General features: G+C 48.3%; 1 protein-coding gene across 1 annotated transcript in view; it reads right to left on the bottom strand.

Moving 5' to 3' along the window:
- The window catches only part of FAM222A (family with sequence similarity 222 member A), a 216006-nt gene extending 198099 nt beyond the window's left edge, over nucleotides 1-17907 (bottom strand). The window contains exon 1 of the mRNA XM_086943116.1: nucleotides 16340-17907. The gene's annotated coding sequence lies outside the window, so the exon portion shown is untranslated. The remainder of the gene's footprint in view (nucleotides 1-16339) is intronic.
- Between the last annotated feature and the right edge of the window lie 1245 nt (nucleotides 17908-19152).

Raw genomic sequence — 19152 nt, 5'->3', positions numbered from 1 at the left:
CTGATTGAGTTCTGCGCGTTCTGGTTCTACTTTGCCTACATTATTTGCAGCATCCCTCACCCTTTCATACTCTGCAAGCCAGAACAGTGTTTTACCGCAACATTTTCTTACCTCTATTTTTTTGTGATATGCACATCTAACACTGCAAGGAGGCATCTCTGAGCCACTTTGCAGGGTACAAGGGGCAACACAGAGGAAAGACCTTATGCACGCTGGGGTGGCGGGGGTGGGGTTTGTTAATCTCATTGGTAGTGACTTAGGGATAGTTACAAGGGATGTCATCCATAGGTTCGTTGATACTGGTAAATTTTTAAACCTTCTACTGATTTAACCACTTTTAGTTCGACGCAGGGGTAGTAGTAAGAATATCAATAGAGAATGTGCCGCAGCAGTATATAGACCTCGGATTGTTGTGGACATATGCACATGCATGTCTGTGTTTTAGCCCAGCCTTCAACTAGCACATGCATTGACAAGGAGAACTGCAAAAACTTCAAGTTTACAGCAAAGGTTGGTCGAAGGTCTCTTCCAGGATTCACTTTGGGACCAAAATTCACTCTGCTGGGTCCAGACCTGAATCAATCCACGAGCAGGCTCCAGCCGAAACACGGCAGTAACTTTTTAAGCATTTGCAACCCCAGACTGCCACAAACTAGGTTCATGCAGAGAGATAAATACCCACAGGCTCTGTTGCTTAATTTTTAATGCTGTGCTGATCACGATTTCCAGTGGAAATATCATCTTGCCACTTGAACTCTGAAAAGGTATTTGTGGTTTAACTCATTGATCTTTTAAACTGGTCGTGAGGAATCGTTTTGCAGGAAGAGAACGCAGATCGTGCGCCTATGCATTGACTTTCTTTTTTCCGTTGCTAAGGGTAATTTTGTTGAATATTTTTTTTCATGAAATTTATGGAAAATATTTTTCTTCGCCTGTGTTTCTTTCATTGCCACTCCCTAGAATTGTGTTGTTTGAAAATGTCTATTGAAAAAGGGCTTTTGACTATTAAACTGGGATACATGGTGTAAGTTCTTAAAGGCACTGATTTTTTTTTATTGATGCGGGCTTTGCTTGGAGCCACTGTAACTAACCCAGTAGGGTTCCTGATACCCACTTTGAAAATGACACACCCGCTCAAAGTTAGGCAGAGAAGCATGTTTATTTATATGTATATTTTCATGTTTAGAAAACATACACATAGAAATTAAAAAGGACTTGTGCAGTGGTCTTTCTTCCCGTTGTTCATAATTGTCAAGTTGCATTTTCCAAAACTTGCCCCGTTGAAGGCCCCTCAATGGCCAACACTGGTTGTAATCCTATTCAGTATCTTCATAACAGGATCTTGTACAGGGACAGTGTATTTTCCTCCAGTAATAAAGCAGACCTCTATTCCACCCATACCATAATTCATTGATAAGGAACGTTTCATTGTCATGTATGTGTTTGTAAACTCTAAAGGCCTAATTTACAAAACGTTTTGTCTGGCTTAAGACAGGCTTAGAAACAACTGTCTTATCCAAGGAAAGGTGGAACTCATTTACGCAAGGCTTTATTATGGTTCTTACCATAGTCTCAAGATTGAATATCCTGGTTTAAGACAGTCTTAAACACGTGAAAACTTCCTAAACCAGGCCCGTAGCTCTTGCCTTAAGAGGTGGTTCTTCTGTAGTTCTGAGCTGTGCTGTCTGCTGATCATGAGTTTGTGTGATGGCGTACGTGCTGCTGACCCAGCGCCCTTGAAGACATATAGATCGTGAGTGCTAGGCTGTGGTCTAGCACCTCCCTTTGATAAACCTATGCTTTGTACACCTGGTCATTGTCTGCAGCCAGCCGTGCACACAAAAGTGTTGGCAAAATTTTGAATACCTGAGTTTCAAGTTGCACTTAGAATCAATCCGCCAAAATGACTGAAAGCCATTGAGAATTATGGAATGTTTCATGAAAATTAGAAAACGAAAAATTCTTGTATATCTCAGCTAAATTGGGGAACTAGCTAAATATCAACCGTCGAAAGAAATTTATTATGGTTTATATGAAGTATATGTAATAGATTTTAATACATGCACGTCTTTGCCACTGGGACGCCACTTCTATAGTGACCACCTCACTCCAGGTCATTACGTGCACTCTCTGGACTCTTGTTAGTCTAATTAGTTCAAAGGAAGCAAAAAAATACTATGGCACCCAGAAAACATTAGGCTATCAGACAAAAGTCCAGGACTGGAGACCATGTCGGTAATGACCTTGAGGGAGGGGTCAACCCCAGCCGCTTCAGAGCTCTCAGAGTGACAGGGATAGGTAGGAAGCATGGCTAACAAGAAGCTGCAGGGGAGGCAGTGAATATGCAGCAGGAAGGTTCTAAACCTCTCTTAATTTTTTATTTTGGGGAGTTGTGCTCTGTTGACTACCACATCCAGGGCTCGAGTCGGGGTACCACGCGGGTGGACGGCGTCCCCCCATTTATTTTACCGGGTGGACACCGTCCCCCCTGCCCAAAAGCTGGACTTCACTCTTTGGCCTCTCTGGGTCGGGATCGGAGCTCATTCAGAACGTCTGTCTACCTGTGTTCACTGCGGGGGATTAAACGCAGGCACCGGCCGCCCTTGCGAGGCAGGGTGCCGACCACCTTTCATCTAAAGGCATATGAATACCCATGAGATTCCTGTTGTGACGCCACTTCCGGTGACAGCGCCCCCCCCACTTCTTTTTTTAGAACGTGTGCCCTGACCACATCACTATACAATTGCATTCTGGTGGCAAAAAGCCCGGCGGAGGGAGAGCACACTTCTCCTTTAAACAGCCAATTTTAAAACTTTGCAGGCCCTGAGCTGATATTTCTCTGGAGCGCTTCATCTCTCTCAAGAAGCCTCAGAATGAGATGCTCTGAAAACAAATACAAACACATTTCATTCACACCCATTAACCCCTTCAGCCGCCGCGGTGCTAAGGGGGCGGGGCGGAAGAGCGGCGGGCGCATGCTGGTGACGGAACCGCTCCGTCACCAGCCGCGGTTGTGCTGTGCTCATGATGGAGCGGTTCCGTCATGGCCCCGCCCGCTCAATAGAACGTTTAGCGCAGGCGCGGAATGCGCGCCGCGTAGGCGTTCCGAGCGGGCCGTGACGAACCGCTCCGTCATCAGCACAGCGCGACCGCGGCTGATGACGGAGTGGTTCTGTCACCAGCAGGGGAGTGGTTAAATGCATCTGGCCTCGGTGCCAACTGCCCTTTACGCACTTTCTCCACCCAAATGATTAAATTATCTTTATCATACTGTTTTCTTGTTACCCTTTTCATGGTTTCCCCATCTGTGCTTCTTGGTTACCTGTAAAGCGCTCTAATGCCTCTCAGAGACAGCGCACTACATAAACTAGAAAAATACATAAAAACTGGGGTGCTTTTAGGTGGGCCAATAAATTAAGCAAAACAATCTGGAAGAGAGTAACCTATACCCCAAGAGAAGAATCAGAAGACAAATGTATTTTCACATCTTCCTGTGTCTGTGTGTGTGTCTGCTTGTGTTTGTCACTCACAATCTGAGCTGATGTTGATTAACCTAGACCTAATCTATAAAAAGTCTTAAGAAGAATAGCTGTCTTTAAATTAATAGTTTATGGATAGTTTAACCGAATAAGTCACAATATATCTGGTTTTCGAACAGATCTTCCATATGAAGCACGCAAAAGAAATCAGGAATATGACCCGGATGGGAGGCGGCGGAGTTCATATTCGTGGTTAATATATCCTCTGTATCCAGTTTTTCAGCTCCTTAAACTAGACAGGCCTGCTGCGGACTTTGCAGCAAGAAATCAGATTGTATTTCCTCCAGGTCCGCGCCCTGCAGAGCTCTTTGCTCGCTAATGAACGCACGCAATGCTTATGGCTCCCTAAACATGCCATTAAATGTTCCCCCTTCCATCACCCAGCGGAGCGATCGGACATTTTCTCCTTAATGGTTGCTAAGCATGTCTTCCGTTATCATCCTGCCGCTGCCGTCATCCCATTTGGGCTGGAGAGGTTATTGACAATTGTTATTTTTAACGACACGCGCTAATCTGGCTCCTAATTAGAAGTTTGCTCCAGTCGAAACCGTTCGCTGGAAAATGTCAAACTTATATAATGCACCGCAAACAAGCGAGAGACAACAAAAAGCCTGTTTCTCCCTGTTTAGGGGAAGAAAAGTTTTAATGATATAACTGTCTCATTAAGTTGTGCCGGGTGATTTACAATACATTTAAATGTCACCCACACACGCACACACACACACACGGCGTAAACCAGTCATTAATTTGCGTGTCACTGCGTAGAATGACGTCTCCAAAGAGCGGTTATTTTCTGTTTTCCTTAATTGGGTGATTTTGGAGAAATGAAGGGCTCATTAGGGGCAGTGATAGCTCGCGCTGGGCCTGGCCAGCTGCTGGACGGGGTGGCCACACAGCTCGCTCCCAAACACCCCGCGCCCTGGGAGTGAGGGTGCGCTCACTGACAGGGCCTGGCTCAGCAGCGCCCTCACTGACAGGGCCTAGCTCAGCAGCGCACTCACTGACAGGGCCTGGCTCAGCAGCGCCCTCACTGACAGGGCCTAGCTCAGCAGCGCACTCACTGACAGGGCCTGGCTCAGCAGCGCCCTCACTGACAGGGCCTAGCTCAGCAGCGCACTCACTGACAGGGCCTGGCTCAGCAGCGCCCTCAGTGACAGGGCCTGGCTCAGCAGCGCCCTCACTGACAGGGCCTAGCTCAGCAGCGCCCTCAGTGATAGGGCCTGGCTCCGCAACGCCCTCAGTGACAGGGCCTGGCTCAGCAGTGTACTCCATGACAGGGCCTGGCTCAGCAGCGCCCTCAGTGACAGGGCCTGGCTCAGCAATACCCTCAGTGACAGGGCCTGGCTCAGCAGCGCCCTCAGTGACAGGGCCTGGCTCAGCAGCGCCCTCAGTGACAGGGCTTGGCTCAGCAGTGCCCTCAGTGACAGGGCCTGGCTCGGCAGCGCCCTCACTGACAGGGCCTGGCTCAGCAGCACCCTCAGTGATAGGGCCTGGCTCAGCAATGTACTCCATGACAGGGTCAGGCTCAACAGTGCCCTCACTCACAGGGCCTAGCTCAGCAGCGCCCTCAATGACAGGGCCTGGCTCAGCAGCGCCCTCAGTGACAGGGCCTGGCTCAGCAGCGCCCTCACTGTCACTGACAGGGCCTGGCTCAGAAGCACCCTCAGTGATAGGGCCTGGCTCAGCAATGTGCTCCATGACAGGGTCAGGCTCAACAGTGCCCTCACTCACAGGGCCTAGCTCAGCAGCGCCCTCAATGACAGGGCCTGGCTCAGCAGCACCCTCAGTGACAGGGCCTGGCTCAGCAGCGCCCTCACTGTCACTGACAGGGCCTGGCTCAGAAGCACCCTCAGTGATAGGGCCTGGCTCAGCAATTTACTCCATGACTGGGTCAGGCACAGCAGCGCCCTCAGTTACAGGGTCTAGCTGAGCAGCACCCTCGGTGACAAGGCGTGGCTCAGCAGTGTCCTCGGTGACAGGGCCTGGCTGAGCTTGGCTCAGCAGCATTCTCAGTGACCGGGCCTGGCTCAACAGAGCCCTCAGTGACAGGGCCTGGCTCAACAGCGCTCTCAGTGACAGGGCCTGGCTCAACAGCGCTCTCAGTAACAGAGCATGGCTCAACAGCGCTCTCAGTGACAGGGCCTGGCTCAACAGCGCTCTCAGTGACAGGGCCTGGCTCAACAGCGCTCTCAGTAACAGAGCATGGCTCAACAGCGCTCTCAGTGACAGGGCCTGGCTCAACAGCGCTCTCAGTAACAGAGCATGGCTCAACAGAGCCCTCAGTGACAGGGCCTGGCTCAACAGCGCTCTCAGTGACAGGGCCTGGCTCACTACTGCTCTCAATGACAGGAACTGAGGTAGCCTGCTGAGCCACAGCTGCTGGGAAATTGGCTTCAGTTTTGCCAGTATGCTGGGTGTTCGCTATTTATTAATTTTAATAACAGCACAAAATTTCTACATATTTTATTTTGCAGGTAATAATTTAGCCGCAAAATATTTGAAAATGTTATGCATTTGTAATGAGGGTTTCTTAAAGTTTAACTGTTCAAGACGCTTGTAGGGGCTGGCAAAATTCCCACTATGCCCATATTTTCGGGCCAGTTCAGAAACATTGGGCTTTGGTAAAGCAGACCACATTTTCCATAGTTCGCTGGATTCACTCCATGCTTAGTGTGAACTTCACCCAGTCTTCTGTTTGAAGAGTGGGGGTTTGTCCTGATACATGATGTCTATGGGCGGGACACCCAGGACAGAAAACTCTGAGCCGGCCCTCCACAGACCCCCTTGAAGAGGGTGGCAGTAGACGAGGTGTGAGGTGGCTGGGAGAGGAGAGGGCGCAGGTGGACAGTCAGGTGCCTTTTTTGTTGCACTGGCTGAGTGACTGGGGCGTGGCAAGGCCAGAAGGAACACCTTTCTTAAGGAGGTGGGGGGCAGGGTTTGGGTGAGGAGGACCACAGGCTGCTGATGACTGTTGCACCCCCACCCCTGCCTTTAGCAGCCCCTCACAGCAGTGTGGACAATATCTGACTCCTGCAAATGCCCCTGCCACTATGCCTCTTGTTTGTTCATCAAAGAAGCCCCCTTTAAGCCCTTAAACACAAAACGGGGACTCCGCCCTGAGACGATGCCTGCATTTGGGATTGGATGCATTACCCAAAGGAGACATGGCCTAGGAATTTTGGCATAATTATTCGTTTTTGGGATAGGGCCAATATTTAATTGCATAGGGTTGATCCATGCATGCATTGGTAGAGATGAGCTAAAAACAATGGAATTGAATGCTGCTCAAGAGACATTCCTTGGCTCAAACTTTTATGTCTGTCTCTTTTTCATTTTCTAGTCAGGTGTCTGGGAAGTTTATGGATGTCCATACCATGCTTTGTCTTTATCAATGTTCATGCCCAGTCACTGGCCCCTGGAAAATTTGATAAAAACATATTTTGCATAATTATTATGTTTTGCCACAAATATGATGTCATAGAGCACATTTAATTGAGCAGGTATTCCTTACTACCAAAAGATGTAGGTGGGGGCTCTCTATAGGGCTAAAAACCAGCCTCAGTGCTACCTGCTGCCCCCCGCTGTGGCCCCGTGCTGCACGCGGGCCGCCTCCCCACGCCGCCGAGTCTCGCGACACTGCGCGTACTACGGGTGCCTGAGTGGCGCACATTTCCCCCTCTGTCAATAAGACAAGCTCATTACCATGAACACTTCCATTTCATTACACTCAGGCTGCATTACAACCGCGCTCTCGAAGGCAAGCACTCGCAGTGTTATGAAAAGGTGTTGTCGCTGTAATGAGGGTTGTAATGAGGTAAAGCATAAACGGCGTGTAAATGTGTTCCACAATAAAAAGCACAGACAGCAGAGAGGAACAACGTGTACCCTAAGCAGTCGCATTGCTTTTAGCTTCTAATTGTGTGTCACGTTGCCCTAAACAAGAGAAGCGCATTCATAAAAACTTTAATTAAAGGAGCACTACATTAAAAATAAAAAAAATACAAAACTGAAATGGTACAACACAATCATAACCCAGTACTCTCTGCCATCAAAAGTGGGTCTTTGAATGTGATTGCCTGCATTCATTTGCCATCTATTATTGTACGTACCTGGTTCCTGATGTGGCACGAGCTTTCCAATGTGCATTTCCATACTAATGTATTTTGCAAACATTATCATTGTGCACGAAATGCCCACTCCGACATTAGCTCAAAACATATTTGCATCTGAATCAGCAATGCTTTTCTCTGTTTAAAAAAAACGGTGGTGTTTAAAATGGTAATAATGGAACTCTAATGGAGAACATTATTCCAGGCTGCATACTGGGAAATGTGCAGGGTTTAAAAGGTGGTTGTAGGGTTGATTCCTGCATAAAATGGCAGAGATGAGCTAAAAACAATGGAATGGAAGACTGCCTTTGAGATATTCTCAGAGATGAAGAAACTTTTTCTCAATTGTTTTTATCCATCTTTTCTAGTTTTCTAACCAGGTTTCTGGGTAATATTTAGATGCCCGTGCCATGCCATACCTATAGATGTCCATAAACGGTATAAAAGTCCATGCCCACTCACTGATGCGCCGAGACAGCGCCAGTGACCTGCGGAGACAGCTGAGCAGGCATATCTTAATGACTTGAAATCTACAGATTTCGTTTTGGCCATTCCTACTGTGCATTCATCTTGCAAAAATGCATTTGTCGTTCCCTTAAGCAATGCAGCACAAGGGAAAACCAAATGCAGCACAAGGGAAAACCATGTTCTGTGAAAGGGCCACTAAAGGTTTTTCATGAACTGCTGAAAGGGCCCTGTGTACACATATTGTGATTTTGAGTGTGATGTTCAAATACTAGAACGATCACCTACCCCAGAATAAATCCTATGGGATTTAAAAGTCAGTCTCTTATTGTTTCTCTCCTTCCCTAATTATGCTCAGCATCCTCCATTTGCCTTAATTCTACTTCTGAATAACCCACTGCTACTTTGGGGTTTCTCAAAGGGCACATGAAATCAAGCACAGAGCGCTCGATTACTGCAATGTGCGTCCCAATCTGCTCTCAGGAAACAAACACATTTTGTGCATGCGTCATTTCTCGAAAATAATTTGTAAATGCGCAAAAAAGTGGCTGTTCTCAATCTGCCTGCATCTGTGCCCAGTACAAAAACCTGGCTTGACGTTTGCCAGGAAACGCTTCAGATGCAGAGCTCAATTTCACAGCCGGGCATGCCCAGCTCTCCTGATAAACCCCCTGGTCCCCACCAGCTGCTGCATGGGAAGAGAGATCTGTGGTAGGGGATGAGAAATGTACTCAGGACATGCACAGGGCGTGGACCAAGGACTAGCTTTTACGGCTACCTTGGGGCCAGAAATCTAATTGAAGGCAATGAGATGTTGGGGGCATTTGAGATCTGCAGATGTCAACGTGAACTCGATGTGACGCGGGTTAACCCCTGGGGCGCGGCCGCGATTCTGCGCCTGTGCGGCAGAATCGCGAGTGGGCGGGTTTATGACGGCCGTCATCAGCACACGCCCACCATAGTGCATGACGGCTGGGGGTCGTGATCAGCATCGAAGGGGTTAAAGGAAGGGAACCTGTTGACATCAGCAGGCCGCCTGAGCAATATAATTGGAGCAGAGTGTGGATCTAGTGCCCTAACAGCCAAAGAGGCCCTGGCTTCAACTGCAAGCATAGTATCTTCAGTTGAGGTCTGGACCCCAACTGCAAGTCTCGACTGTGGATAAGGACCGTAGCGGTGTTTTGGCTAGACCTTTTGCGGTCTATGGCGGCCCTGCATTAACTGACACACAGCAGCCACATGTAGGAGCGGGGGAGGGGTGCTGGCTCTTCCTGCATCCGACGCCCTGCAGCGGCAGCAAGTAAGAGCGGGGTGGGAGGCCGCCGCCCCAAAACATGTGCCGCCCGGGGCGGCCACTCCCTTTTACTACACCACTGGACCGCAGTCATACAAAAGGTGGTGTGAGGAATGCTTGCAAAAGGTCTAACCACTGACAATCGCTCTGGATAGCATTCCAACCCTTTGGGACCCCGAGTCAAAAGAAATGGGAGAGCAAATGTGTAGTTGTAATTCTGGTGATATAGCCTTTAATTTCTATTGTTTCCTGAGATCAATTTCCCCATTCCTAAATTACTTATTAAGTCAATGATCTATGATTGAATACGGGTTTCATTAAATCAAAATCAATCGTACTTAAAGTCAATATATATTTGCAATAAGACCCTAGATGAGATCTCAGATCAATTATGCAATCAGTGGTGAACACAAAGAGCACACCTGCACTGGAATTCTGCATGGTGATGAAATAACTATCGATTTTCATAGCCTCAATCAGCATGTTTGCATCAAAATGACTTGTATATGAATACTTGCTGACAAAGACCATTTGCTTCCAGACACATCAGGCATAAACTGTTCATTTCAGAAATTATTTTTATAATTTCTCTACCAATCAAACGTAGTAGTTTGTTTTCGATAGATCAACAAATAGTCTGGAAGTGGTTTCACGGTGGAAGTTCGCAGTTGCACAGACAATGCTGAGGATGTTCGCCTGTCTGTTGCCTTTTGCACATTTAGCACAGGTGTCGCCCTGTGATACCTCACACTGAGCATCATAGCCTTTTTGAGTTGCTCCTCAACCCCTTGTCTCATTCTTAGGAGTGGTTCGATAGCAGAGCTGTATAGAGACCTATTGTTTATGATCCTATATATGAAGTTTACTTTGGCTCTGCCCCACAGGAGTGTTAACCTCTCACCTCAGGCTGTTGGCTGTTTGATGTATCATTCTTCTCCCTGTTGGGCATTTGCATTGCAATGCAAGAGGGACTATTTTGCATTTCAAAAGAACACTGTACTAGCACACATCAAGTGTTATCTCATAGTTGCATTGCATGAAAAAATGTTTTTGTTTGTTTTGTACAAACTTTTGTAAATATATTTTAGTCAGCATTCACAATGCAAGAAGATCTCTTGGCGTTGCCAATGCTTGTGTCCCACTTGCCAGCCCTGGTCCTATCTTGGTTTGCTGATTCAGGAATGAGCAGAAGATTCAGGCAAGAGAAATGGAAAGAGGCCACAAAACAACAGAGGTGGGCCACAACCCGGAAACTAACCAGGAACAGCTGGGCCTGCATTATACTCTGTCCCCTTGCTAAAGCTGTAATTCCTTATTCAGTTGTATGTGTCTTTCAACAGGAGACACCCACCCCTTTGGACCTGTTTCATCTCTCACGCTGCACTTTTATTTAATGCTGTTGAGGGACGCGGAGATATTGTGGTACCAGCAGTGAATTACCAGGCAGTGATATTATGGTGACAAAGTTGCTTTCTACCATGAAAGCATCACCGCTGAATGCAATAGGATTGATAATATACTTAATATGTCTACCTAACAAAATACACAATGTAACTAAGCAGGTAAAAAAAATGGCAAATGCAATACACTTCTATTTCAAACGACTGGATCTTTCCACACCATTTTTAAAAAGCCCCATTTCCATAGTGCAGAACCACCGCCTACGACGTGCAAACTAGCCCGCCATGTTTGTGCTGCAGGTAGAAATTTGCATTGGGTAATTTTCCTAAAACCACTTAAAGTACCACATTTTATCTCTGAAATGGTTATGCCAACGTGCCACAATATACATGAAGGGGGGAAATGTCATGCTAATTGGTTCGTTTTCTGCAAAAAAAATGGATTTAGTGTAGAAGCAATTTTCTAGCAATAGCCACGTTGGTGCTTTCCAGCAACCAGACAGGATAATTGACATGCTATTACCTCAAATGCCACTCTGCAAAGTTTATTTTGCCCATTTGCTTCAAAAGTCCGTGTTTGCCTTATGTAGCAGATCGAGATCTATTCAAAGGGATTTCCTAAAAGTGTGCATGAAGCGGTGTGTGATGTGGATTCTACTTGGTAAGAGCAAGTAACAACCTCACGATGTGAGATGATGGCAAGTGGGAAAAATGATTGTGTAGACAAAACCCCTCAAGTCATCTGCATACCACACAGACCCCCCAACCTTCACTCCCCTTCAGACCTGATTTGGGAGGTTTATCCCAGGGTCAAAGCACAGGCAGAGCTGCGAGGATGTCAATTCACAGCTGGGAGCTGATTGAAAGGGTTCTTAGAAAACTGACTGCACGATTTAATACATAAAATGTGTTATGTTATCTGGCACTTTTATGCCACATAACTGCCTTTAGCATGGCAATGTGGCACTTTAACTGTCCAGATAGATTGCAGGCGGACCTGTGCCCTGCCTGTGCTCAGGTAAAGTTCTGGGAGAGGAAGTCATGTGGCTCAGTCCCTACAGATTTGAAAGTCAATCTCATGTCAGCTGTTTCTTGTGACGCTCTCCCTTACCTCTTAGCCAAGTCGTGTTCAAAATATGTCATAGTGAATTAAAAAATAACAATATTAAAGATACTTTTTGCATTAATAAAGACAATATATTTTGGTCACTGGACTATCCTTCTAACTGTTGATAGCGAAAGAGCCACAGTTTTAGGTTTGCAGCCAACTTCACCGCCTACTCCCTAGAGATTAAAATTTGTAGAACACAAAAATACTGCCTGCCTATCTGGATATTTAATTTAGCCTTCGAATCTTTACTGTGGCTACTGAGCACATAAATGATGGCCCAGGAGTTAAAATAAGTGTGAATTAAATAAATGTTTTTTAATTACAGATGATGGGCTTCTCATAACATCTTCAGCGATAAATTCCTTTCCTGAAATATTTAAATTAGCGATCAATTCTCTAACCTTCTCTAGATATAACGAAATATACCCACTCAGTACAGTTCGTGTTAGGGGAGCTGAGTGAGGGCATAATAGCAAGTTGTACAAATTAGAGTGGAATGATATCAACATGATGTTGGTGGCTTTGTCCAAATTGATGGACAGACAGTAAAATGAATGAAAACATCTAGTTGAACGGTTGCTAGTGGTAATAATTATAGCACCAGTAAAAAATGGAACTTTTTTAAAATCAAAATACAAAACTTGGTGTGGAGAGTATGACATTAAAATGTTCCCTCGCTCTAGGCCAGACTGCCACTGATAACAAATCAAGCAACAACTGCCTCCCGGGTGGGCCTGACCGACTTGAATACATTTCTGCTGGAACTGTATATATTTGTGAAGGTTGATAAAGCCAGTGTTTACCCGTGGCTGTCCTTGGCCATCAGTCAAATGTGTTTTAACAAAAACTTAACACGTTTTCTATGTGGATACACAAGCAACTAGGACAACGTGGTTGGTGTGTTTTTAGTGATAATTTGAATTTAATTTTTTGTGATAGAAGTCTTTAATTGACTGAGGGGTTGACTTAAAAAGCTGAGTGGCTGATGAAATAGGGAATGATATTTTTAGAAGAATGGGATTTTCAGAATCGCAGTAGCCTTCCACCGGGTACATTCTAATCACCTGTGGAGAGACAGCAGCAGCGGCAAACAATAACCCACACCGGTGCCCATGGATGGGCACAAAGGTTACATCAACCAGTCCGTCCTACTTTAGCATCTTTCTACCCAGTTATAACACTTCTTACGTGAGGAGCGGGTTTAGGGACGCTGAACCCCTCCTCCCAGCCATCCAGCATCACCGGGGCAGTGCTGAAAACACCTGCCGCTGCTGTGCTGTTTGTCACGAGAGCGCCATGTTTGCACAGAGCTCGGAGCCCCACTACGAGCAGGTGACACGGGACGCCGAGGCGGCGATCTCTCACACATGGGTGGTCCGAGCTATAAAACAACCCGACACAAGTAATGCCGTGGAAGCAGCGACGGCTCGTGGAGGGAGTTACGGTGGGGCAGGAGGGTGGGGAGGGGGAGGGGCAGGGCGGAGGTTGCTAAAAACCGGCATATGGATAATTGCAGGTAAGTAAACAATTTAATTAATAAAACGAATTTCGTAGTGCGCCTTGCATCGCAAAATGCAATGCAGTGCGAGCTACGAAATTCGTTTTATTAATTAAATTGTTTACTTACCTGCAATTATCCATATGCCGGTTTTTAGCAACCTCCGCCCTGCCCCTCCCCCTCCCCGCCCTCCTGCCCCACCGTAACTCCCTCCACGAGCCGTCGCTGCGTGGAAGGTCAATCGACAAAAACACACACGACACAAACCACTGGGGGAATTGTGTATTCCATATTGTGCTTGCTGTGCTGTCCGCTCGACTCAATTTTTCTGCACCAAACCACCTTAGACTTCGAATGTGTAAATGTAATAATGATAACATATATCGATTCGGGTGGCATTGAAAGCGACAAGTTTATTTTTATTTTTTATTTTTTTAAATAGTGCGGACCAGACCTGAAAGTATCGGAAAGCTTTACATGAGCTCCGTTGCACATGGTCATATGCAAGGGTTTTGGGCACGAAGTGATTAAGATCACTTAGTGATTAAGTGATCTTAATCACTAAGTGATCAGCCCAGAACTACAAAATGCTGAGCCAACGCCGAGACTGGAACCTGCTTCTCCAGTTCCAAAGTCTGCAGCTCTGGTCGTAGGGACACAAACTCTCCTATGATTTTCTTCTTTCTTTTGCAGTTTTTATATAGATCAAACTCGACCCAAAGGTATTAGAGCGCTTTATAGAAGCACCATTTACATTAGGCAACAACACATTCGTTTTTGGTAGGCACGTGGAGATCAAGTAATGTGCCCAGAATCACAGGATGTTGAGCCGAGACGCGAACCTGGTACTATAGGTCCAGAGTCGGCAGTTCTCTGGCCGTTACGCCACATCCTATTCCCGAGTGTTGATGTTGGGGGTGAGCCGCAGACTCTCCTTGTGGATATATTTTAAATCTGTCCTGGACACGTCCACTCAGCTGCCTCGGGTCCACGTAGCGTTCCTCGGTCTGGGTGGCACCGGGGTGTAGAATGTGCCCGGGTCTGTGAAGGCTCTCTGTTTGCAGGGCACACGTGGGTGCCAGATTCCAACGTCCGGACGGCCCGGCCCTAGCGGTGCAGACAGTGTGGGTTCATGCCGGGGTGGGGCGCCAGGTGCGGTCCGATCTGCCGTGGGATGCGCGGTCTGCGCGCCGAGAGAGGCGTCGGGCTTTTTAGGAAGAGTAATGCGACCTGTCAGAGCCCAGAACGAGCTCGCAGGCGGGAGGATGGCGGGGCCAGCGTCTCCCAGTGCCAGCCGCAAGGGAGGGGGCGCTGTAGTGGGGGCTTGAAGGGATGGGGTTGCTGTCCTGGGAAGGTGTGAGGAGGCTGCCGGAGACCGATGCTTCTAAAAAGATGACGGACGGTGTTGGGCGACAAACTCTTCCCCGGCTCTGACAGCTCTGTAGAGGTGCAGGGACCATGGAATGTGTTCGGAAACTCTAGATTTGGCTTCGGGGTGACCCGCCTGCCCGCGAACGGCCATAAATCACCTCCACTGTGTCTGACAATGGCCCCAGAAGGGCTCAAAGGCCCCGGGAGCGGGGACCCAGGACGGGGAGGAGCAGCAGATGGTTTGAGATAAACTGAAAGCTGACTCCGGGACCATTCTTTCTAGAATTAAAATCTGTCAGCCAAGGAGAGCCCGTGAATAAACCCCTCCGCAATCCAGCACTATCGAAACCCCAGCCACCCCCTCACCCCACCCGCCATCCCTTCTCATTAGTTTCAGAAAAGAAGTCGAGACTTAAAGTGCCCCGTCACCTCGAGGCGCCCCCTGCCCTCTCTCATTCAAGGGCTGCCCCCGCAATATGGCAAAGCTTTGGGTAACACTGCAGCTCACAGGCTCCCCGACTCGCGGTATCTCGGCAGCCAATTCCACGGGTCGGGGTGTTAATGCGCCCTCTGCAGAGGTCTGAGGGGAGCCGGTACCTTCAATCCCTGCCTGCTCAGCCTTTCATCCTTCTGACGTTGATGAAATGTGAATTATTAAAAATATGCCCGTTATTTACAGCGCCGCCAAATGTACAAGTATGCGCTATACGTGTACGCATCATCACAGCATTCATTCCAGTGTCCAGATACAATGGGTCAATGGTATAAGAAAGTGACACGCATCTTGGCTGTGCCCTAACCCTATCGGGACTATGTCTGTTTCACCCCAGACATCGCCCTGAAGCTTGCAAACGCGTCAGACATCACACGCAGGCTGCAGTGCTTAGACATGTTTCGTTGCTGACTATTCCAATTACAATTACGCGTTCCAAAAACACACACCGCTGCGGGGCCGCACCAATGACAGATTCTGCGCGCTATCAATCCTGGTCGCATATCAAGCACTGTACACAATAACAACGTTAACGCCCCGGGCACCAACCCCTGGAAAAAGCGACAAAGGCAGGACACCCACCTGTTCTAAGCAAACCACCCCAGGGTAACACGCCTAGCACGGGCCATCTCTTGTTACAAAGGCCTGTCAGGAAACCAACACCATCCAACGGCAACCAATTCACGGGAATCTGAGGCAATATTAAACTCCAGAACAGAGAATTACTCGTAAAAGACGTGCCTGCTTATAAAGTTCCCAATTATCCATGTGTTTCCCTCAATCGGGGTTTGTTGTAACCAAGCACTAGAAAAGTCTCGCGTGCCTCTAGCTATGAAACCTCTCTGAGACGCGCTTCTCCTGATGATGCTAAGTAAATTAGAATATATAAATAAAACGACATTTAAAGGCAGCGACTTGCTTTGGGGACACCGTCTCTCTCAACAAAGTAACTTAAAACAAAGTCAAAACAGTCTCTACCTGTTGATTGCACAGGCGCCTCAAGTCCGGCCACATATTGCGATGTGAAATTAAAGCGATTTCTCCACTTGAAGTGCTTACCATAAAACGAGTGAGGCGGGGACGCGGTCCTCGGGGGCTCAGGGGGAGGCAGTCCGGAAATGGGTCACCCTTCTCTCCATGAGGGTGCAGATTACAGCAAATAAAACCCTGAATCCAGAAGGGGGAGAGAGGATGTGCCGGGGCGCGCCTCGACCCCACACGGCGGACGGCGACCTCTCTAAAAACACAAGCGCCGCAGATCCCAGGTGGAAAACATACATGGAAACCCAAAATCCAATGTTCAAGGAAAAGTGCGTCAGGCTCGGCCGGGAAGTCTCCTCCGGGGGGACGCTACAGTCCGTGAAACGGAAGAACCATTCATTCGTCTTGCAGATTAATTTTGAGGGCACTGAATCGCCCGCTGCTGGGTGATTGAAACTGCACAAAAAGCGAATCCGGTGTATTTATTTCAGGCTGCAGGGGTCGCCGTTCCTTTCATGTCACAATCACGCTGGCTCTACTCTACGCCTTTACTGCCACTCACAAGTACAGCCGTCAGGATCTGTGGTGAAGATTATATTTCCAGTGGGGGTCCCCGGTGGCTGAGGGGGCTGATACAGGGCCGGGGGAGAGGGCACTGAACTGGTGGATGAAAGGAAGCAGTGTCGGGGTGGTCCCGTGATCCCGAGCCCGGAGGAGCTGCTTTCACAGAGGTGGCCCAGGAGAAGATGCGCAGCTGGTCCTCGGCTCTTCTTTGACTGATGGTTGATTCTCTGTGTTCCGTGCAGCCCCTCTACTCCGCCAGGACTCGGGGCTAGCAACGGTTTATGTACCCTCCTGGGTCCAGAAACCCTCGGCTCCTGCTCCCTGGACGGGCCGATGAGATCTCAGGCAGCTCTGGACTGAAGGACCGGTGCTCGGGAGGCAGCAGCGGCCCCTCGGGATCAGCAGAGCGTTCTCTGATCACTGCCCTCCCTTTGGTGGTGTCTGGGACGCAGGCAGTCCCCGATCGCTCCCTTGGTGCTGGTCTGCGCCTGGTCCCTTCCCCGGGCAGTGGGAAGCAGTGGGTGGACGACAGTCCCCCGGGCGCTCTCCTGAGCCTGGAGAAGTCCCTTCCTCGGGCAGTCAGAGGTTGCGGACGCAGGGAGAGCGCCGGGCTCGGTGCATGGAGCGCTGCCCTGATGAGCCCCGATCCCCGGGACAACCTGATGTTCTCCACCAGAGCTGCCTGTGCCCTTCCTAGGGTGAAGCGGCAGCTGCGGGTGCACCAGGACGGGCTGAACCTGTAGGTTCCCCCTGGGGTCTCCCGGGACCTGCGAGTGTTCGCGGGGAGATTTCCTTCCCTCCCAGGGTCAGCCCTTCCTCGGTTGAAGCCGAAGCAGCCCTGCGTGGTACTCCTGCACCGGCTGCTGCGGCTCAGACGGTCTCCGTGGCCTCTCTGCCAGGTGAGCTGCAGTTCTCGCCCCCCGGGTTGCGGCTGCTCTCGTCCGGGTTACTGCTGCTGCTCGCCTCGCATCCCCAGTGGTGCAGTGTGTGATGGACAGCGGGCGGTGCCTGGTGCCTCGGCCGCCTCTCCCCTCTTGAGTCCAGGGAGCTCCTTCCAGCTGCTCGGCTCCGGCGACACTGACACAGTGTGCGAGCTGTGCCTGCCCTCCAGAGGAGGCCCGGCCCACAGGATGGGAGGACGGCCCACCGAGGCGCGCGCTCAGCATCCGCGGCTGGTGCCAGGCCCCTCCGCATGCATGAGCACCACTTGAAACTTACTGGCGGCCGATAACAGCAAAAGACACACACATCTCGGACGATAACAGGACACGTTTATATATGCATCAATTGGAGATTTATTTTTAACAAGGACCACTTTCTATATAGCCTGTTTAACTGTCTTCAAACACGATGGAGAGGATGTGGTCCGTCTGCATAAACGCCCGACGCTAGTGCTGGAAACCAGGGTTCGAGCCTCAGGTCACGTCCACATCCAGTGATTCTGAGCAAATAACCTAATCTCAACGTGCCTGAATGTGTAATGTAAATACGGTGCTCATGTAAAGCGCTCCAATACCTTCAGGGTCGAGTTCGTGCTATATAAAATATGCAAAAATATATAAATAAACGAAGCACCTAGTTGGGGGCCTTGATTGAAGAAGACAGAGTGTAGGTCGAGAAGTAAGTATGTACTACCCCTAAATTAGATGTTACTTTGGAATTTTCGGCCGGAAGATACCCTTAAGTAAAATGCTATGTGAATTGGCACCTTGCTCACTAAAAAACAATTATCCCACTACAGCCATTCTGGAAAGGGTCTGTTTTGCAGCCTATTCATATCCAAAGGTCAATTTTAGCACCTAAAAGTTACTGTCTCGTAGAGGAGGTAGAAGCAAAGTATCATGCTCATTTATGTATAAAGAATTTGAAATATTGCACAATGAAAAATAATGGTTACCTTGGTTCATCTTAGAAGTGGCGCTTTTGACAACAACAATATTTGCTATGCGCATGTTTCATGGACTTTCAAACCGCCTTTGAGAAGTCTGACAAAACACAGTTGTGGCATAAGTTAAGTGTAAAGTGCATGTGTTCCATGGTTTATGGTAATGAGGCCATTCCAGGTAGGTAAAACAAGTGACCTAATTTAACAAGGCTAACCTCTTTAGAATAGTTTTAATTACCTTCTTCAATGGCGCAATCTCAAATAAAACTCCAATTTCAGTTTTCCAACCAAAACCTTGCACTGCATGTCCAATCTTTATATATCTTTTTTGGTATACACATTTCAGAGTGAGATTTTATGAAACTGCTCTCGAAAAGTGGTTAGATAACAAACGATATGTTGTAATGTTTTACATAGAAGGATTACAAGTATGACAAGCGAA

This window comes from Lissotriton vulgaris, chromosome 11 (genome assembly GCF_964263255.1).
Source record: "Lissotriton vulgaris chromosome 11, aLisVul1.2, whole genome shotgun sequence".
NCBI classification, from domain to species: Eukaryota; Metazoa; Chordata; class Amphibia; order Caudata; family Salamandridae; genus Lissotriton; species Lissotriton vulgaris.
The sequence above is the reverse complement of the archived record's forward strand: the minus strand, read 5'-3'. Positions and strand labels throughout refer to the sequence as shown.